Source organism: Arachis ipaensis, chromosome B2, assembly GCF_059453495.1.
Source record: "Arachis ipaensis isolate K30076 ecotype BB chromosome B2, ASM5945349v1, whole genome shotgun sequence".
Classification (NCBI taxonomy): Eukaryota; Viridiplantae; Streptophyta; class Magnoliopsida; order Fabales; family Fabaceae; genus Arachis; species Arachis ipaensis.
Genome location: NC_142437.1, coordinates 58,143,283 through 58,157,178, shown reverse-complemented (window position 1 = coordinate 58,157,178; position 13,896 = coordinate 58,143,283). Strand labels below are relative to the sequence as shown.

The 13,896-nt window shown below is 40.7% G+C and overlaps 1 pseudogene; it reads left to right on the top strand.

The window, feature by feature from the left end:
* Positions 1 to 3,408: 3,408 nt before the first annotated feature.
* LOC148574003 (uncharacterized) lies at positions 3,409 to 4,878 on the top strand (annotated as a pseudogene).
* The last annotated feature ends 9,018 nt before the right edge of the window (positions 4,879 to 13,896 follow it).

Sequence of the window (13,896 nt, the reverse complement as noted above, 5' to 3'; positions counted from 1 at the left end):
GACCCTTATTCACTACAATTCCAATCCAATTTCTCCCAAGAACCACCACATTCTTATTATGAACCCCCTCCCCTAACCAATGAACCCCCACATCCACCCCAATCTCCAATGGATGACAAACTTCATGTTCTTCTTCAAAAACAAGTGAAGATGCAAAGGGACGTACTGGAACTCACTACTGCCTTAACCGAGGTAGTAAATAAATTAGCTTCCCAACATCTGAGCACTTAAAGTACTCCCATTGTTACATGTGGAGAATAAAAAAAAGAGCGTAGCATGAAGGAGACACTAGAAACTTCGGTGGACAATGAGGAACATGGCTTTGTATTGGAACAAATGGAGGAAGCCATAATAGTTGTAGAGGAAGAAGTAGTTGAAGGTTTAGGAGATGCTGAACCTCCATGGGAATCGAGAACTGTAAAGGATTCCACCGAGAAGTTCAAATTTGATGCCAAGGAGGATAGTGCACAACCTCCAAGGCATATACCTTGTGAAAAATTGGACGGAACAGACCAAGAAATTGATTCCTTAGGCAGTGATGATCATAAATCAAGCTCTCCTAGTCATGAACTTGCATCTGCAACTGAACTCCTTGAGCCTGGAGAACTTTATCCAAGTGAATACGAAGATGATGTCGAAGTAGATTTCTCTCAACCTCCAACTTATGATTTGAGTGACGAGGAAGACATAGAAAGCTTTGATCAAGATGCAGTTGCAGTTGAAGAATTTTGCAAAGAAGTGGAGGAATTCACAGAAGAATACAAGGGAGTAAAGCTTACAGAACCACTGGAAACACCTATCCCAAGGCCATTACCACCTAATACAAGCTTTAAGTGGGTACAATCCTTAACCTTTATCATTACTTTTCCACTTGAATATGGTTTGCTTGAAACAGATGGCCAGCTTAGAGCTCTCTGCGGCTTTAAGAGTAAGAGGAAAATGCCTCGTACTCAGAGCTGGTGTGCAAAATTCAATAAGGTTCCATGCTTCAATTCAAAATGCACGGATTGGTATCAAGTTCAATTGAATAGGTGTCGGAAGGCATTTGGTCATCTTGGTGAGAATACAATTTCTAAACCGCCCGGATGGAGGAATATAGATCAAGACAAAGGCGGATTTAAAAGCAAAGTTTGGGATCCTGGAATCTATTCTGACATTCGTCACCCCGGCAGCTTGAGAATCTGTTTGAAGATGCTCAAAAGCTTTACATGCCTAGTTTGGGACCCCGGAGGCTGTTGGCATTCCAAACATTGGTGGAGATTTCTGGATGAATTTAAGCACAGGCCACCATAACAGGAAGCTCATCAAATGTCCAACTTAAGGACTTTAACTAAAAGTGCTAGGTGGGAGGCAACCCACCATGGTATGATCGTTTCTGTTTCAATTTTATTTCGTTTTGTTTGTTTTTATATTTTTTTATTTTCATTGAACCTGGATAGTATTCATAGCATCTACATTAGCATTGTATACTGCATAATTGCATAATTGCATATTAAAAAAAAAAAGATCACCCACGCGAGCACACAGGCCACGCGTGGGCGTGAGAACAAAATCGGCGTAAAGATCCATCGCCCAGAAAGTTGGGCTAGAATCGTGCGGCTGGTGCGCGTTTAGCATAAAACGACCCACACGTTCGCATCCCTGACATGAACGCGTCACTTGCAAAACACTCATCCCACGCAAAAGCGTGAGCGACACGTCCGCGTCACGTGGATATTATGGCCCCCTAAATGGAGACAGAGAGTTACGCTGAAACGACGTTGGAAGTGTGTGTCTAGCACAATTTTCAGCGACGCGGTCGCGTGCCTCACGCGTCCGTGTCACCCATCTTTTACCCAACCCACGCGATTGCGTCAATCACACGACCGCGTCGAACCCATTTCACCATAGTCACGCGATCGCATACTCCACGCGTTCGCGTGGATTCAAAAATACTAACCCCACTTACCCACGTGAAACCCTACTCGTCGTGCCCCCATACCCCCTTTTTTCTTCTCTTCTCTGCAACCCCCTCCCTCTTCTGCCACCCAACCACCACCGCTCCCAGCCGCCACTCCGACCACCGCGCCGCCATCCCGACCACCGCAACACACAACTGACACCCCCCTCTCTTCTTTCTCTTCTTCTTCCACCCCTCTCACCCACCGCCGCCTCCATTACTGAGCCGCCACCACCGCGACACCCACACAGGACCGCCGGCCAACCCCCTCCAACCCTACACTTTTACCCATTCATCCCCTTTTCAACCCTAACCGTCATCCACTCAGCCTCACCGAACCACCCTTGCCGCCACTGCACAATGCTGCCGCGCCACCCTCCCATCACCGCTGCGTCACCACCACCATCTCTCTGCCCTTACCTCTGTTCAGACACATACCAGGTTCTGCCGAACACCAATTTCTTTATCTTCCGTAGTTAGTTGCATATTTTTCAGATTCTGTTCAATTTAGGATAGTTAGAGATGCATGTTTGTAGTGGATTCTAGGTGGTTAGGTAGTTAGGATATGGTTAGTGGATTTAGGCCTGATAATTGTGCTGTTCTTGTTACTTGTTTTCCCTATTCTACAATTTTGATCTGGCTGTGATGTTAACACTGTTCATATGCTATTCCTTAATGTTTCATGCTGATATTAGACTGTTCTTTACTGTTCCTACTATTTGTGACTCTTTACAGCACTTTTTAATCTCATATGAACTGTTTTTCTTGCTGTTTATTACTCGGAAACATCCAATTTTAGCCGGAATGCTGCCTAATTTTCTGCACATTATTTCATTTTCATTCATGTATTGGTTTTGGCAATTTTGCATTTTACATTACTTAGCTATAACCAAACCAATTCATGAATGCATGGGCTCGCATTCTTATTCCTTTCGATTCCCTGGTTAATAACTTGCATTATTGATGATTTCATTTTAGTTCTAGCTACTCCTGTATCTATATGAATTATCATCAATAACCTGATATCCTTGCTTGAATATGAGTTGCCTGTTCTTTAAATTTCTGAATCTCTTGTTACAATGGAAACCATTAATCATGCCACTTACTTTAACTTTTTTTTCTACTCACTCACTACTTTAACTTTCTAATTTCCTTTTTCACTCCTAACCATTTTAAACTTTCAAACTTCACTTTTCGGTTTTTTACCAACTACCTTAACTTTCTAACTCATGGCATGATTACTGTCTTTCCCTAATTAACTTGAATTCCGCTTATCCTATCTTTTGGATTGCATTTTTTCTTTTCAGACTGTTTCACTCGCAGACAATCCAAATTGTACATATATTTAACTCATTTCATGCTTCTCTTTCTCTTTTGCCACTCTGTGCTTATATTGCTATTATTCTATTTGCCTACTTGTTTTTCTGCTTCTGTTCTTCAATTATATCCTGGAATTTATGCTTTTCAGGATGTCTGACCCTCAACGCAAAGGAAAGGGCAAAGCAACCACTGGCAAAAGGAAAAGAGGCGAATCCTCTATGTCCATCCTTGACATTTTGCATGATGACACCTGGCGGGAAAAGCACTTTACCCCGCAGGAGAAGGCTGACCAGCTCCTCACTACCACAGATCCAGTTAAATTTGCAAACAGATACTGTGAGCTTAAGTATCCAGTGTTTGCCACCTCCAGGAACCTGTACCTGGAAAGAACTCTAAAAATTCCAGAAGAACTACAGTAGTACACCTCCGAACAGATAAAACAGAGAGGCTGGTTCTTCTTGGAACAAAACTTGACAGAGGTCAATGCTTCCTAGGTCAGAGAGTTTTACTGTAACTATTTCAAGACTTCCCTGGATGCAGTGCACCTCAGAGGAAAACAGATTTTGGTCACTGAGGAAGCTATTGAGGACATCCTCCACCTTCAGCCTAAGTCAGATCAGCCTGATGGTTACCAAAAGGCTGAGGAGGATATGCGATTTATGAGATTTGACTGGGATGCTGTCAAGCAGAGAATAGCCCTTGATCCTACTATCCCATGGGTCATGGGAAAGAATACAGCAATGCCTAAGGGAATCAAGCTGATTTACCTGAATGATGAGGCTCGGCTTTGGCACCAGATTCTGAGCAACTACGTGATGCCAAGCACTCATGAGACAGAGCTGCCCGCTGCTATGATCACCCTCATCTGGTGTGTGATGGAGGGTAAGGACCTGTATCTTCCACGTTTTTTCAGGCATTACATGGCCAGGGTCCATGTCAGAGGCACTCTCCCTTTCCCTTATCTGATCACCCAGCTAGGCCGCTGAGCTGACGTGCCTTGGGAGCTGGCTGATGCGAAGCCGACTGCTGCAGACTACAGGAAGATCATTCTTCACAGCAGGAAGTTTCAGGCTTTAGGCTACAGACCCCCTTTCCTCACTGCTTCTGATGAGGCGGCCACACCTTCAGCTGCCCCTTCTTCATCCACTACTGCACCAGCTACCACCACTGCACCTCCACCTACCTCAGAGCTCGTTTACCACCTCGTGCACCGCATTTTTTAGTAGCTAGACTAGATGGAGCTCCACAACCAGTGGCGATATGAGAGATCAGAGTGTCGCAACAAGCGGCGCTATGAGCACCTTAAGTTGATGATCCGATCCGGCAGCGACATCCCCTCCGAGCCTGACACCCCATCTGATACATCTGAGGCGGAGGCGAGCGACCATGAGGCAGAGACACATGCCCAGACTGAGCAGGCAGGACCTGAGCAGACTACAACACAGCATGAGGAGCCACACCAGATCCAGGCCGTAGACCCGGAGATTCCTCTACAGTTAGAGCCTCCACTGCAGCAGACCGATCCTCCTACACTTATCCAGCCTGCAGATATTCAGCCTACCATAGAGACACCAGCAGCACATCCTTCCGGTGATGACGCTTCTTCGCACCCAACTTGAGTGAGCATCGAGGACGATGCTATATTTTAAGTGTGGGGAGGTCGCCGTCCCTGGCTTATCTTTTTGGTGAACCACTACAGACTCTTTCTATCTTATTTTGTTTATTTTTCTGTATTTTTATTTTTATTTTTACTTTTCAGTACTTACACATTGTTCTTTTGCTATATTTTTACTTTATTTCTGCATTTTGCACTTTAGTTTATATCTTAGACATTTAGTTTAGTTTGCAATTCTAAACTTATTAGTTATAGAATATGTGGATTAATTAGTATAGTTTACCCTTTTAGCATATATATTAGTTTGGTTTAATTGAAAATAAAAAGGAGTAAACTAGAAATTTTAGTAAATTAAAACAATCCACACACCTTGTATATATAGCATTACATGTTAGTTAATTAACAACATTTCACCAAGGAGGAACACTAAGATTTTAAAAGCCACCCTAATATTTACATTGAGAATAATGGGAACTCTTGATTTCCACTTGCATGACATGTATAACTGATAGATGGTTTTTGAGCTGGAGAACACATAGCCTGTGAGTTTTGAGCTTAATTGTATGGTTTCATTCAAACCATAAATTTCATTCCTGTGTGTTTTGCCCTTCTTTTTCATTCTGATGTTCTTTTCTTTGTTTTAATCTATATATCCAATATAGAATATAGATACATACCAAGAGATGATTGAGGCCATCATTTGAATTTTTCCTCACTTATCCCAATTTAGCCTACCTTTTACATCACCCTTGTTAACCCCCTTGAGCTTTTTAATCCCCTCTTGTTCTATAACCACATTACTAGCCTTAAGCAGAAAAACAAAATAAAAATCCTAAGTTGAATCCTTGGTTAGCTTAAGATAGATATTGTGTACAATTTAAGTGTGGGAAATTTTATGGGAACATGGGGTGATAGAAACAAAGTAGAAATTTAAAATGAATAAAGTTATTTCAGAAATTTGGGAAGCATGCTCATATGAAATCAAAATAACTAAATTAACATGTGCATAGAAAAAAAAATATATATATATATAATAAAATAATAATTTTATATTTTCTGTTCATAAAAAAATGGGATACAAAAATTCACCAAATGCAAAATAAAAATCAATGCACATGGGACAAAATTTCAAAATTAAATTTAATTCATGAGCCTGTAATACAAAGTGGGAAAATTTAGGTAAATAGGTAAAAGAACTTTAAAATATATAAAGTATGTATGTTAGGCGAGATCTTGGACTAATCAAGGATTCACTTTGTTAGCTCACTTAGCCTTATACATATACCCTTACCTTTACCTTGGCCCCATTACAACCTCGAAAAAGACCTCATGATTTTTGTATGTCTATATTCCATATCTGTTGATTGGTTAGATGAAAAACAAAGTTGTAGAAAGCAAGGATAGAAAAAGAAAAGAGTGACTAACCCAATAAACACTGAGTGACTAGAGAGTAAACACAAAATCCAGTGAGGGTTCAATAGCTCATCACCATATATCTCTGCTTAATTGTTAATTGGCTTGCAAGTTTGCGAAATACTTTTACCCATCTCAATTGTAAAAGTGCTTTAACATTATCTAGGGTTTGGCTATGCACATATGATTCCTTGAGGATATGAATTAATTTAATTACATGTAAGCTTTATATTCAAGTGGATAATAATTAGAATTGCATGATTCATTTAGGTAGTTGTATTTAGAATAGAATGCATTGCATGAGATTCCACCATTCTAACTTTACCCTTTCTCTTGGATTTAGCATGAGGACATGCTATTGTTTAAGTGCGGGGTCCTTGATAAACCCATATCTTATGATGTATTTTGTGCCCAATTCAAGTGATTTATTCAATCCCTCACCCACTTATTCATGTAAATTGCATGGTTTTACTTTCCCTTCCTTATTATGTGATATATGTGAAAAACATGTTTCCTATGCTTTAAAAATATTAATTTTAATTACCCTTTATTACCATTCGATGCCGTGATTTGTGTGTTAAGTATTTTCAGATCTCCTAAGGCGGGAATGGCTTAGAGGACAGAAAGGAAACACACAAAAATGGAAGAAAAGCACAAAAATGGAGTCTTGAAGAAAAAGGCAGCGATGCGAACGCATGGACGACGCAGCCGCGTGCCTAGCGTGAAAAGGCAGCGACGCGAACGTGTGACCGACGCGACCGCGTGGAAGAGCAGAACTCCAGATGATGCGACCGTGTGATCTTCGCGGACGAGTGATAGACGCCACGTGCAGAATCTGCAGAAAGCGCCCCCAGCAATTTCTGGACCCTTTTTCAGCCCAATTCTGAATCCAGAAACACAGAATATAAACCAGAGAATGGAGGAATCAAAGGAGATATGATACATTCATAATTTTAGGATTTGATGTAGTTTCTAGAGAGAGAGGTTCTCTCCTCTGTCTTAGGTTTTAGGATTAGGATCCCTCTTAAAGGATTTAGGATTTCAACTTCCTCTCAGGTTCAATATTCCTTTTATATTTTTATTTATTCTAATGCTTTTATTCGTATCTGACTCATGTTACCAATTTGGCTTATGAATTCTTCGTATTTAGATTTGAATGTTTTATTTAATATAATTTGAGGTATTTCAGATTTGACTTTGCTTTGCTTTATTTATATGAATACTTTTGATTTAATTTAGATTTTTTTCTTTTGGCTTTGGTTGATTAATTGGTAACTCTTGAGTTGTCAAACTCATCGTGATTGATAATTGTTATTTTTGCTAATTGAATTAAATTCCGATAACTTTAGTCTTTCCTTAGGAGTTGGCTAGGACTTGAGGATCTAACTAATTAGTCCACTTGACTTTCCTTTACTTTAGTAAAGGTTAACTAAGTGGGATTAAAACTCGATTCTCATCACCATTGATAAGGATAACTAGGATAGGACTTATAATTTTCACACCTTGCCAAGAGTTTTATTAGACATTAATTTATCAATTCCTGCAATTTATTTTCCTTGTTCAAACCTTTTAAAACCCAAAAACACTGTTTTCCATAACTAATAATAAGAAAACCTCCCTGCAGTTCCTTGAGAAGACGACCCGAGGTTTAAATACTCGGTTATCAATTTTATTGGGTTTGTTACTTGTGACAACTAAACGTTTGTACGAAAGGATTTTCTGTTGGTTTAGGAGCTATACTTACAACACGATTATATTTGTGAATTTCGTTACCGAAAGAAAATTCCGATTCGTCAAAATGGCGTCGTTGCCAGGGAATTGCAAACGTGCGCCTTATTATTTGTTATTGTAAATATTTTTCTTCTGCTTGTTTATTTGTTTCTGTCTTCATTTTTAATTCTTATTAGCTACCATGAGTTCTCACCCCTCTCGCTTTGAGTTTGGTTCTAATATTGTTGAAGGGAATGAAAGCTATAGCAGGAACATGCATCAAGGTCAGAGCAATCAAGGATGGATGGAGCCACGAGGACTTGATCAACCCTTTAGGCAATAACACCTTCCTCAGTATCACAGACAACGACCATTCTACAATGCATGCCAAGGCAATAGATACGGTGGATTCCGTTGTAGTTACCAACAAGTTTCACCCTGTGCTTATGAACCACCCTCTCAACATAGCTTTGAACCACCACACTCACAAGTTCCTTTTTACTATTCACCACCATATGACCCTTATCCACCACAATTCCAATCCAATTACTCCCAAGAACCACCACATTCTTATTAAGAACCCTCTCCCCCAACTAATGAACCCTCATATCCACCCTAATCTCCAATGGATGACAAACGTTGTGTTCTTCTTCAAGGACAAGTGAAGATGCAAAGGGACGTACTAGAACTCACTACTGCCTTAACCGAGGTAGTAAATAAATTAGCTTTCCAACATCTGAGCACTCAAAGTACTCCCATGACTACATGTGGAGAATCAAAAGAAGAGCGTAGCATGAAGGAGACACTAGAAACTTCAATGGACAATGAGGAGCATAGCTTCGTATTGAAACAAGTGGAGGTAGCCATAATAGTTGAAGAGGAAGAAGTAGTTGAAGATTTAGGAGATGCTGAACCTCCATAGGAATCGAGAACTGTAAAGGATTCCGTCGAGAAGTTCAAATTTGATGCCAAGGAGGATAGTGCACAACCTCCAAAGCATATACCTTGTGAAAAATTGGACAGAACAGACCAAGAAATTGATTCCTTAGGCAGTGATGATCATGAATCAAGCTCTCCTAGTCATGAACTTACATCCGTAACTAAACTCATTGAGCCTGAAGAACCTTATCCAAGTGAATACGAAGATGATGTCGAGGTAGATTTCTCTCAACTTCCAACTTATGACTTGAGTGATGAGGAAGACATAGAAGACTTTGATCAAGACGCAGTTGCAGTTGGAGATTGCAAAGAAGTGGAGAAATTCACAGAAGAATACAAGGGAGTAGAGCTTACAGAACCACTGGAAACACCTATCCCAAGGCCATTACCACCTAATACAAGCTTCAAGTGGGTACAATCCTTAACCTTTGTCTTTACTTTTCCACTTGAATATGGTTTGCTTGAAACAGATAGGCAGCTTAGAGCTCTCTGTGTCTTTAAGAGTAAGAGAGAAATGGCTCGTACTCAGAGCTGGTGTGCAAGATTCAATATGGTTCCACACTTCAATTCGAAGTGCAAGGATTGGTATCAAGTTCAATTGAATGGGTCTCGGAAGGCGTTTGGTCATCTTGGTGATAATACAATTTCTAAACCGCCCGGATGGAAGAATATAGATCAAGACAAAGGCGGATTTAAAAGCAAAGGTTGGGATCCTGGAATATATTCTAACATTCGTCACCCCGGGAGCTTGAGAATTTGTTTGAAGCTGCTCAAAAGCTTTACATGCCTAGTTTGGGACCCCGGAGGCTGTTGGCATTCCAAACATTGGTGGAGATTTCTGGATGAATTTAAGCACAAGCCACTATAATAGGAAGCTCATCAAATTTCCAACTTAAGGACTTTAACTAAAAGTGCTAGGTGGGAGACAACCCACCATGGTATGATCGTTTCTTTTTCAATTTTCATGATTGTTTGTCTTTATTTTATTTTATCTTCATTGAACCTGGAAGTATTCATAGCATCTACATTAGCACTGCATGTTGCATACTGCATAATTGCATAAAAAAAAAAGAGATCACCCCACGCGAGCGCGCAGGCCATGCGTGGGCGTGAGAAGAAAATCGGCATAAAGAATGTTTGGCTGGAATCATGCGGCTGGTGTGCGTTTAGCACAAAACAGCCCACGCATTCGCGTCCCTGACGCGAACGCGTCACTTGCAAAACACTCATCCCACGAGAAAGCGTGAGCGACGCGTCTGCGTCGTGTGGATATAATGGCCCCCTAAATGGAAACAGAGAGTTGCGCTGAAACGACGCTGGAAGTGTGCATCTAGCACAATTTACAGCGACGCGGTCGCGTGCTTCACGCGTCCGTGTCACCCATCTTTTACCCAACCCACGCGATTGCGTCAATCACGCGACCGCGTCAAACCCATTTCACCCTAGTCATGCGATCACGTGCTCCACGCGTTCACGTGGAATCAAAAATACTAACCCCCTTTCACGCGAAACCCTACCCGTCGCGCAACATACCCCCCCTTCTTCTTCTCTTCTCTGCAACTCCTTGATGACAAGTCATCTTAGCCTAGTTTCACTAGCATTTTTCTTTTGTTTTCAATTGATTTATGCACTTTCTTGAGCCATAAGCAAGCCAATTGGGTAGATTTTCATGCTTCCTTTGATTTAATCAACCATAGATGAATTAATGCAATTTCATGAGGTTTTATGCTATAATTGTCACATATTATGAAAGAATGAATATCTCATGATTTTGAGCATAGCTTTGATGTGTTTGGTTGATTAATGATAGGTGAAGAAAGCTTGGAGAAAGGTTGAAGCAAGAAGGAATGGCTAGGAGGAAGAGAGGACAAAAAGTTTGAGCAAAAGTTTGCCTCAAACTTTAGCTCAAACTTTTGGAATAAGTGAAAACGAACCAGGGAGCAAAAAGCTTGACCAAAAGTTTGCCTCAAACTTTTGCACAAACTTTTGGGCAAAAAGCTTGAGCAAAAGTTTGCCTCAAACTTTTTGGCAAACGTTGGCATCACAAATCAACACCCTGGAGAGCAAAAGTTTGCGCCAACGTTTGCCTCAAACTTTTTGGCAAACGTTGGCGCCATGAACAACACACCCTGGAGAGCAAAAGTTTGCGCCAACGTTTGCCTCAAACTTTTTCCCAAACGTTGGCGCCATGAGTGTGCAAGGGGGAACCAACGTTTGAGCAAAAGTTTGACCCCAAACTTTGGCCAAACGTTGGTAGCAGCAAGGATGGGGTGGCTGATATAAAAAGTTTGAGTAAAAGTTTGACTCAAACTTTTACTCAAACTTTTACTCAAGCTTACATGATTCCAAACCCGGTTCACTTCGGTTCTTCTCCAAACTCCAAGAGCAATCAACCAAGGCCTCTATCAACCCAATTCCATCAAGAGCAAAGGCCCAATTGAAGGCTTGAAGACCATTTGAAGAAAGTGTATAAATAGCATAGGATTTAAGTTTTTAGGGAGCTTTCTTTTCGGTTTGGATTGAGTACACTGAGTAGAGAGCTCAACTTTACATTTAGCATTGTTGTTTTAATTCAAGAGAATTTGGGAGGAGAATTGATCTCTCTTCTTCCTTGTTCTTGCCCAGCACTCTTTACTTTTCTTGTCTTGGATCTTGGGTTGGAGAATTGAAGGAATTCTGTTTCAATCTCATCCTGAGATCTCTCTGTTTAATTTTACTGCATAATTGAATTTCCATTTCTGTTACTTGCTTCTTCATCTACTTTCTCTGCAATTTACATTTCCTTTGCAATTTCTCTTGTTGGATCTAGGAAGGCATTGAGATCTAGACTTGGTTATCTAGTCTCTTGAGTCCTGAGATCTGAATTATCATTTTACTTTCTCTGTTTAACGCTTTTCATGTTCATTTACATTTCCGTTTTAGATCCGGTTCAATCCAAGCCATCTTTTACTCTTCTGTTTGTTGAATTTTACTTTTCCTTGTTTAATTTCTGCAAATCCAACTCCCAATTCCCTTTACAATTTAAGCCATTTACATTTCTTGCACTTTAAGATTCTGCAATTTACATTTCTTGCGTTCTAAGTTTCTGCCATTTAATTTCTTGCTCTTTAAGATTCAGCACTTTATTTCCTGTTCTCTTTAATTTCATGCCAATTACCCATTCCCTTTATTTTCCATGCAATTTAAATTCTGCAAATCACAAATCACTCAACCAAATCTTGATTCGCTTGACTAAATCAACCACTAAACTAAAATTGCTCAATCCTTCAATCCCTGTGGGATCGACCTCACTCCCGTGAGTTATTATTACTTGATGTGACCCGGTGCACTTGCCGGTGAGTTTTGTGTTGGATCGTTTTCCGCACATCAAGTTTTTGGCACCGTTGCCAGGGATTGAAATAGATTGACAATGATTACTTGAAGTGGAGTTCTAGATCAAGCACTTTTTCTTTTCCGTTTCTTTAACTTTTGACTAACACGCTAACTGTTTGAATTTTTGCCTAAGCTAACTAATATTTCACTTCAGCCATGGATTGAAGTGTTAGTGCTTTTCTGGTATTGTGTGATTCTTGTGTTTTGCTTGTATGTCAGATGCAAGAAGAGAGATCCCTACCTTTCATGAAACTGACGAAAGAATCCTCCGAAGGCTAAGAAGAGAAGCAAGAGAAGAAAATGTTGCTGGAGAGGAAGAATCAGATGAAGAATATCATGAATTGGAGGAACACTCAACAAATCCAACAAATCCACCAGTGAGAATGTTCAACAACAATGGTCAACCCCAGAGGAGAGTCTTGGCTTCATATACACTTGCTAATCCAAGGCATTGTGGGAGTAGCATCCTTACCCCAAATGTCGATGCAAATAACTTTGAATTGAAGCCCCAACTCATCACCTTGGTGCAGAACAACTGTTCCTATGGAGGAGGCCCCTTGGAAGATCCAAACCAGCACCTATCCACCTTCCTGAGGATATGTAACATAGTGAAGACCAATGGTGTGCATCCTGACAGTTACAAATTGCTACTATTTCCATTTTCTCTCAAAGACAAAGCCACTCAATGGTTGGAATCCTTCCCAAGAGACAGCATCAACAACTGGGATGATCTAGTAACCAAGTTCCTTGCCAAGTTTTACCCACCTCAAAGAGTTATTAGATTGAAGACTGAAGTACAAACATTCACACAAATGGATGCTGAACCCTTGTATGAGGCATGGGAACGATACAAAGCTCTAATCAGGAAGTGCCCTCCTGAGATGTTTAATGAATGGGATAAACTCCAAAATTTCTATGAAGGACTGACAATGAAAGCTCAAGAGGCACTTGACTATCCAGCAGGAGGCTCAATGCAACTCATGAAGACAGCTGAAGAGGCCCAAAACCTCATTGATATGGTGGCAAACAATCAATATTTCTTTGCTCATCAGAGACAATGCCAGCCATCACAAAGGAAAGGAGTGCTAGAGTTGGAAGGAGTAGACACCATCCTAGCTCAAAACAAGATAATGCAGCAGCAAATCCAGCAACAATTTGAGCAAATGGCCAAGAGGATTGATAGTCTCCAAGTTACAGCAGTCAACACAAGCCAATCATCAACCAAATGGGGGCAAAATGAAGAAAATCAAGAAGATCAGCAGCAGGAACAACCTCAATATGTGTACAACCAAAGCTCCGGCCAAAATGAAGTCTATGGTGACACCCACAATGCATCCTGGAAGAACCATCCGAACATAAGATGGGGAGATAGCCACACTCAAAACCAGCAACCATGGCAACGAAATTTAAACCAAAACAACTCAAGAAACAACCAAAACCACAACCAGCAAAACACTAACCCCAATCCATATAGAAAACCCCAAAACAACCACCCAAATTTTAGCTACTGTCCACCCAATAACCAAACCACTAACCAAAACACTTACCATCAACCTTCAACACCCCACAACCAGCCACAAACATCACA